The 8970-nt window shown below is 47.3% G+C and overlaps 1 pseudogene; it reads left to right on the top strand.

The window, feature by feature from the left end:
- The first annotated feature begins 4040 nt into the window (after window positions 1–4040).
- LOC119360167 lies at window positions 4041–5023 on the top strand (annotated as a pseudogene).
- Window positions 5024–8970: the final 3947 nt, after the last annotated feature.

Below are 8970 nucleotides of genomic sequence, written 5' to 3'. Positions count from 1 at the left end.
TGAATTCGTTGATTAAGCAGCAGCCATGTGTATATTACATAGGTCCAGAACCTCATTCGGACTGGATTGAAGCCAGGGGCGGAGCCAGGATTTGGTCATATGAGGGGGGGAGGGCGGGGGCGAAAAGCCAACATTCACAAAAGTCACAGAAAATCATGATATTTCAAGTCTCGCAATAGTGTTGATGATAAATCATCAAAATGCATGTATATCTGAAACTACAAAAGAATGTTATATTTCTCTTAACTTAAATGGACTCTACAACCACCAGTATTGAACAAGTTGATAATATGAACTCTACAACTATTTTTCCTTAACAATATAGACAATTATATAATGACGAAAGAAATCATCTTCATTCTGTTTCGAAAACTTGTCTTGACTAGTTCATAGTCGAAAAAGCTTTTTTTGTTGTCACGGTTGATATTGGAAGAGTTATAACCAACCGCATTAATCTATCAACCATTGAGTATGTAGTAGTTTTACTTGTTTAAAACCATCCGGCTATTAAACTAGCAAGTGAAGACTAGATTTTTTAGGTTTAGATGGTTGAAATGGGCAAGTTTAGACTCAAATTGAGCCCATTCTCGACAATAAAAGACTACAGGATACAGAAATCCACCACTGTGGATATATTTAAAACGTGAAATATCTCATGATGTGGATCCAAAGATGCACAAATTGTCAAAAGCTCTATTTTGTACGCAATACTAATTAACCAGACTAAGATCATAATTCATGAAAAGAACGACTGGTGCGTAGTGGTACCTGCTGCCAATATCTTCGATCCTGGTCACCTGGCTAGCAGCCTCTAGCCGTATTCTGAATTTCTGATGATCTAATCCACCTGTGTCTGGTCGTATCTGGACAGTGGACTTAGACCGGTGGATGGTATAGTCATCGTGAGTCGTGACGAGCGGCCGCGGCAAATACCCTAAGAGTCCAGCAGAAGACTCATTCAATCGATCGGATCGATCACATTGTCCAGGGGCAAAACAACAGTCAGCCACAACTATACGCCTAGATGGATGGGCTATTGGGCTCTGGTCTTTTATATTCGGTGTTGCTGTTTCAATGAATAATACAAGTAATACTTATCTTATATGTGCTAATGATGCAATTAGCTGCGGCCATTAGCGATGTACAGTATACAGCCCACTGAAAACGGTTGAGGGGGCGAGTGATTGGCAGGGGTCTAGACCTGCCCCTGATTGAATCCACACTTCTCGCTTAACAAGATTAACTCACCACGTACCCAAAGACGCGAAGTAATCTCGCGCATCAACGTCATATGCTCCGACTGGTCACCATCACCTCCCTCGATCAGCTTTACCACTTCCATGCAGTCTGTTTAGATTACAAAAGGCAGCTCGGACCACTGGGTAGCCTGGGAGACTGCTGAAATTTAGTCTATTTTGGGATAGCCCAATAGCAATTTCACAAATTCCTAATAAATTCTATAGGTCCACTTAGCCCATTCGTGCAAGGCAAGGGGTACTATGAAAGTTTAGTCCCATATTGCTAGTTTAGTGGGAGCTGGACCTCCTTATAATGGAGGTTGTTTCCCCACATGTATGAGTATGAGACCAAGAGGGACATCCACGTGCTATCCTTCTCCGCCGCCCACCTCGCGACGCGGGTTGCTGGAATGAGTTGAGCCGATGTCTAAATTTTCACCATGCACGACGGGTATACGAATGGTCACGCGGGAGCTGTTCGCTTTGCTTCGCCTCCCTCTTTTGCTTCACCTCCCTGAGCACTGCGCTACCGCTACGATCTTCCCCATCTTGGCCTGCGGCGTGCACTGCAGGTTGGGACAATAGACCTCCGAAACCGCACCTTTTTTAGTCCTGTACGGGAGAAGGGTGAGAAGGTTTTTGGGGAGCGCTCTACGCGACTACTGCCATGTTCATCACGGACTCTGACGACTACTTCCCTGACGTCGACAACCTTGTGCTTCTGTCGATGCTCCATAAGTTCTCAGGTTTCTTCTGTTTGAGATCCTGCCTCAGTTTCTAGATCTAGTTTCTGTTCTCAATATGTTCTGTTCTAGTTCATAAATGAAGATGCTATTCACATTCTCTCCATCATATTGCATGACTTGTTTTATTTTTGCTATAATAGTCATGTTTTATCTAGTATTTTGGTTAGTAAAATCATATGGTAAATTGCTCATATTTCAAACAATCCAAAAACCTTATTATAGGAAATTTACCTCAAGTGGTTTTGCTGCTTCCATAAGACCTCCTATGTTTGAGGGTATCCACTAAAAGAGATGGTGCGTGAGAGCCGTTCTATGGTTTCAGACCATGAGCTGCTATGACGCCACTCTTGGTAAACCTGAAGGAGATTATGATGCTCAATAGGAACAAGCTTTTCAGAAAATGGATACCCTATTTAAGGCTGCTCTCTTGAGTTTTTTTGGTGAGAACATAGTTGATGCTTATGCATCAATTGATAATGGAAAACATATGTGGGATGCACTCGAGGCCAAGTTGGGGTCTCGGATGCCGGCACTGAGTTGTACATCATGGAACAATTCTATGACTACAGGATGACTGAAGAGCGCTCTGTTGTTGAGCAAGCTCATGAGATACAGTCATTTGCTAGAGAACTTGAGCACTTCAATTGTATGCTACCGGACAAGTTTGTTGCCGGAGGTATCATCACTAAGCTTACTCCTTCGTGGAGGAACTTTGCTACCTTACAGAACCATAAGAGGCAGAAGTTTTCCATTTCGGATCTCAATGGTACTCTTGATGTGGAAGAAAAGGCGAGAGCAAAAGACACACGTGCTCGAGGTATTGAGGGAGGATCTAGTGCTAATCTGGTACACATGAAAATCTTCCAATCCCACAAGTTCAAGAACAAGGGCAAGTTTAATGGTAAAGCAAAGTTTGATGGGAAGAACAAGGGTGTACGGCACACCAACTTCAAGAAGAAGAATGACAAGAAGAAAGGTGTTTGTCATATGTGCGGAGATCCTGATCATTGGGCTCCTAGTTGCCCTAATCGAGGAGATCCTGATAATTGGGCTCCTAGTTGCCCTAATCGTTATGACAAGCGTCATCTTGGAAAAGACGGAAAGACCGCTAATGTGGTCATTGGTGATATTAACATGAAGGATGTTGGGTATGGTATATTTCTCACTATTCTTTCAGTATGTCATTCCCCTGATTGGTTGATTGACACGGTGCTAATGTGCATGTATGCGGTGATATTTCCATGTTTTCGTCTTATCAGACCGCAGGGACTTCAACCATGCTGATGGACAACGGTTCAAGTGCTTCTGTTCGTGGTGTTGGCACGGTTGATCTGAAGTTTAATTCGGGGAAGATCGTGCGGCTGAAGAATGTGCATTATGCCCCCTTCGTCAAAAAAAATCTTGCTAGTCGATCTCTTCTATGTAGAGATGACTACAAGCTTGTCTTTGAGTCGAATAAATTTGTAATATCCAAGTATGGAACCTTTGTTGGTAATGAGTCAAGAGGCCTGTTTCATTTATCCTTGTCAGATGTTTGCAATAAAGTTGTTAATCATGTTTGCAACAATAGTGAATCAAATGTGTGGCATTCACGTCTCTGTCATGTTAACTTTGGTTGCATGACGCGACTAGCCAAATTGAACTTAACCCCTAGTTTCACCACTGTCAAGGGATCTAAGTGTCAAGTTTGTGTGCAATCTAAGCAACCTCATAAGTCTCACATGACTGCGGAAGCGAGAAATCTTGCACCACTAGAGCTCATACATTCAGATCTATGTGAAATGAATGGTGTTTTCACAAAACGTGGAAAGAAATATTTCATGACATTAATTGATGACTCCACTAGATACTGCCATGTGTATCTTCTGAAATCTAAGGATGAGGTTTTGAACTTTTTCAAGATTTATAAAGCTGAAGTGGAAAACCAACTTGATCGTGATATAGTATAAGAGAATATTTACCCCTTGAAGCCATGACACTCCTCCACTCGTCCATCGCCGGCTCATCCGGTTGCCTCCTACAAAGAGAAGCCATGAGTGATGCTCCCACCGGTACCATGGCCGGGGAAGATGTCGACAAGACCGCCTCTCAGGGTCAGGCTGACATGTCTGAGATCATGGTGTCGCTCCCATGGTGCCCGGTACACCTTACCCGCCAGTACCGAGGCTTCTGGATCTGTGAGTTCCTTCTCGAGGGCATGGCCGCCGCCCAGGAATCCTTTGAGCCAAGGCCAACGGACTTTTTCCTCGCCAGCTGCCCCTAGTCCGACACCACCTGGCTCAAGGCGCTCGCCTTCGCGACGCTCAACCGCGCCATGTACTCGCCGTCCGACTTAGACTACCCGCTCGACCACCGCAACTCGCATGACTGCGTCGCTTTCCTCGAGTCCAAGCCCATACCTGAGACCATCACGCTCCCTTCTCCCCGACTGCTTGCAACCCCACTTGCCCTACTCCCTGCTACCCAACCACACAATAGAGTGCGGTCGGGTCGTCTACGTCTGCCGGGAGCCCAAGGACGCGATGGTCTCCTTCTGGATCTACAACAACAAGATTGCAGTGGCGTTGCACCGGGTGGTTGGCCTGCAGTCTCCCTCGCCAACCTTCGAGGAGGCGTTCAAGCTCTTCTGTGAGGGGCAGACCAGCTCCGGACCGCACTGGCGCCATACCCTAGAGTACTGAGAGGAGAGCCAGAGGAGGCCTGAGAAGGTGCTCTTCCTCAAGTATGAGGAGATGCTGCAAGACCAATCGGCAAGGCGATGAATCTCGCGGCGTTCATGGGGTGCCCGTTTTCATGCGCGGAGGAGGATGCTGGGGTGGTGCAGGAGATCGTGCAGCTCTGTAGCTTTGAGAGACTCTCGGAGGTGAACAAGAATGCCAGCATCAGCGCCATGATGGGCATCAAGAACGACGTATACTTCAGGAGGGAGCGGTCGGCAACTGGAAAAACCACATGACGCCCGATATGGCGGTGCGGCTCGACAAGATCGTCGAGGAGGCGCTTCAAGGTTCAGGCCTGACTTTTGGTATCTCCATGTAGAAGGGAGGGGGAGGGAGTTGTTGCTATGAAGCATGAATATTGGTATTTGACAATCCGAAATAAAAGAAGGTCTTTTCTTTAGCATAACAACTTTATTCATCAAATGATACCAAGGTCGTTTACATAAGGATGAAGAATAATGTTTGGGATATTAGGATCCCAAGATTCAGACTGCTAAGAGCATCTCCAACAGGCGAACAAAAAATGCCTCACGCGCTAAAAACCGTAGTTTTTATGCGCCGGAGACAAAAACAGTGCTCCAACAGACGCAGTAAAATAGAGCGCGCATAAAAAACTTTAGCGCACGCGCTAAAAGCGGTATCCCGGGCTGCAAATTTTGGGCGCCGGAATGTGCACGCTGCAAAATATGGGCTGCTGCAGGTGGGGCTGCCGGATTGGGCATCGTGTTTTTGTGCATCTGAAAAATCTCCCGTAATGTTGGTCAGGCATGGAGTAGCGTCCTTGATGCCATCGCCATCGAATCGATGCATGCCATTGCAACATCATTGGAGCAGCCTGGCTGTCGTCGAAGCATGCCATGGCAGCATCACAAGAGCAGCCTGGCCGTTGTCGCCACATGGCCGTGGCCATCGAAGCACGTCGTCAAAGCAGCCATGCCGTCGTCACTACACCGCCGGGACCGTCAAGCACACCGTCACATCATCATCAGAGCATCTGGTCTCCGTCACAGCATCGCCGTGGTCGTCAAAGCAAAATGTTGCAGCATCGCCGCAACCATTGGAAGCATGGTGTCATAGCATCACCGCAACCATTATAACACGTTAGCATCATCGAAGCAGCCAGGTTGTCATCTCAGTGCCGACACGGCCGTCAAAGCACGTCGTCGCAGCATCATCGAAGTAGTCAAGCAGCCGTACGTCGCAGCATCGCCATGGTTGTCGAAGCACAACGACACAACAACATCGCCGCAGCCGTCAAATCACGCAATGGCCATTCGAATAACGCCACCGCGCCATTGCCATGGTCATCGAAGCACGCCTTGTAACATTGCCACGGTCCTCGAAGAGGTCGCGTCACTGTCGCAGAGTCCGGCATCCAGCATTGCAAAACGTCGCAGAATCATTGTCTCGGCCTGTATTGCGTCAGCCCTTGTACGCAGTAGCCACTCGGGCGCTTATCTTTACAGCAGCTCGTGTCGCTGCAATGGCGGCTCATTTTGGCCTCCAAAGTTTGCATGCCGCTGCCATGCACTTGCTAGAAATTGAATACACCACTTTTCGCGGCCATGCCGGTACAAGAAGTAGACGTGCATGGTTGAATGATGCCACGCCTAATGCAAGTGCAGCCGCTGCGACGCTGTCGTGCTGCCAGTATGCAAACGCGCGCGTACGGCTGTGAGGTGTGAAAGAAACTAAATGACTTGGCGTCTCCATCTAACGGTTATGATCAAGTCAATCGGGTGGGCCGATGCGGGATCAGCCGGCTGATCCGTAGCATTGGCCTCAAGAAACTCGCAAGTGGCCTAGTTTGGTAGCATAGTTTGATTTCAACGCGCGGGCAATGAATACTTTGATTTCCCAAAACTGTTGTTTTTCATAGTTTTGGCAATGGGAAAAGCTGGGGGTCAACCGACCGATGTTTTCTCTCACGTCCACCGCATCCTGCGCTTGTCACGCGTCTTCATGGCCCAGCATACCATATCTCTCCTTCGTCCTTATCTCTAGTGAAATGTTGGCCAGAGATGTTCTTTCTTCTATCCATGTGTTGACCCAGCTTTCACCCGAAGGCTCATCTCATCTCACCATGCAAAGTGTTTTCGTAACCTACTCTCATTCTTGCAACTGGGCACATGTTGCAGTCCGGCCAGAAGGGAGGCGCGAGAGAAGGCGACGACAACGACATAATTCCGCCGGTTGTGGGCACCGACCACGGTGGAGCGACAAGGCTGGTCGGGCCCGAGCGGTCGGTGAACGTGAGGCTGGGACCATGGTGTAGTCATCCCTGGCGGATGATGCGCGTTCGCCTCGCCGCCTCTGCCGCGGCGCGAGCCCGCCGAAGGTCCCCGTAACCGTCGGCGAAGCAGGCGCAGCCGTTGTTTCAGGAATTGTTTCTGCAACGCGGCCGTTGTTTCAGGAATTGTTTCGGCAATCTTCAAATTTTTGCAACATGGTAGTTGTTTCTGCAACGCAGCCGTTGTTTCAGGAATTACTTCTGCAATGCGACCGTTGTTTTAGGAATTGTTTCTTCAACGCGATCATTGTTTCAGGATTGTTTCTGTAATGCGGCCGTTGTTTTTGCAACTGGTTTGTTGTTTCGGGAATTGGTGTGTCGAGAAGGCGACGAGGCGCGGGTCTGTCAGGGCCGGGACAAAGCGTTTGTTTTTGCAACTCGACCGTTGTTTCAGGAATTAATGAGTGAGGGGAGGCGACCGAGCCGCGTGCTAGGAGATCGATCGGACGGCTACACGCGCGTAGATCGAACGGTCATCGAGGTGGCGGATATATCGCGCGGATTCGCCGGTGGACGCGTAGCGTCGCCCCCTTTGGCAATACTACCGAAGTGTTTGGTCAGCTTTGTCTTGTACGTAGTTTTGACCGACAGATACGCAGCTAAACCTAAGTCAGCTACAATTAACGGGCTGCATGAACGAATTAATCAGCCTGTGCTAACAGCTGCCGACTAGCCTCACCATGAACGATGTCAACTCATCCTCGTCTATCTCCTGCACTTCCACGAAGGATGTGTACACCACGCGCTGGTCAAGCTCGGAAACCCGGCGGCGCCGTACAGCCGGCTGGTCATCGACCTGAAAGCTGCACATCAACACGCTTGGACTTTTCTGAGGCCTGATGGATTTGGTCGATCGTTTATGTCTCCAAAAAAACAATCTGCATACTGGCCAGGTACCTCACTCGAAAAATATACTGGGTGTCTCGAAAAATATACTGGCGGCAGGTACAAGATGGACCCATGAGAAAAAAAAAGCAGGGAAACAGCAATCAGATGCTTGTGTTTCTCAGTTCAGAAAAAAGAGGCCGGCACCTCTTTTTCAAATACTGTAGAAAAACCACGGTTTTAGAAATACTCCGGTTTATAAAACTTCAATTTTTATTTACACCAAACGCATCAAAGTATTTCAAACCGTGGTTTCTAAAACTACCATGGTATTATCTTGAAACTTCGAAAATACTATGCTGCCAAACGCAGCCTGATATGTTTTAGTGTCATTGTTTTTCTATACCATACGGAAATGGCATGTATTAACATAATAAAATTTACTTGCCTAATCTAGTGGAAAAAATCGTATGTCACCCCTCCAGTTTTTTGTTTTTCAGATTTGATAATTCTCATCTAGATGAGATTTAGTTATGTCTCATTTAATTAAGTCTCCATGACACAAACTAATTTGCTAAATTTTGCAAACGCTTGATCTCGCGTTGCTAATCGCTGTGTAGGGCGTTGCTATGTCCCCTGGTTGGCCCGTTTCACGTCACGCATCGACCCTTTCATGTTGTGCATGTGTTATCGGCCCGTTTTCGTGGCATGCGGTAGGGGTCTGCTTTTATGTTATGTTGTGTTTCTGGTCTGCGTTTTAGAATTGCCAGAGTCAAGAAATAATAGAGGGTCGTTGTCGCTGCTCGCTTTCCCTTCTAACTCCCATACGTTGCTCTCCTTTTCCTCACACCTCATTCCCCTTTGTCTTCTAGTAGAGGGAGACGCAAGCATGAACTGGGAGGACCATGTATGATTGATTCTGGTCGACATGACAAAGCGATGGCAGGCTACGATGATGCACTGAGTGTGCTACGATCGATCTGGTCCCCTTATCTTCTTTTCTTCGTCTCCAGAATTGTGATTTTGAGGCATAGCCCTAACACTCTACTGTTTTTATTCGACCATATATTGACCCTTTTTTTTGTTATAGTAGATCCAATACTAGTGTGTGGATGGAGGCAGAACTTTTTTGTGTTTTTCTCAATTGTTTT

The sequence above is a fragment of the Triticum dicoccoides genome, chromosome 2B (assembly GCF_002162155.2).
Source record: "Triticum dicoccoides isolate Atlit2015 ecotype Zavitan chromosome 2B, WEW_v2.0, whole genome shotgun sequence".
Lineage (NCBI taxonomy): Eukaryota > Viridiplantae > Streptophyta > Magnoliopsida > Poales > Poaceae > Triticum > Triticum dicoccoides.
The sequence above is the reverse complement of the archived record's forward strand: the minus strand, read 5'-3'. Positions and strand labels throughout refer to the sequence as shown.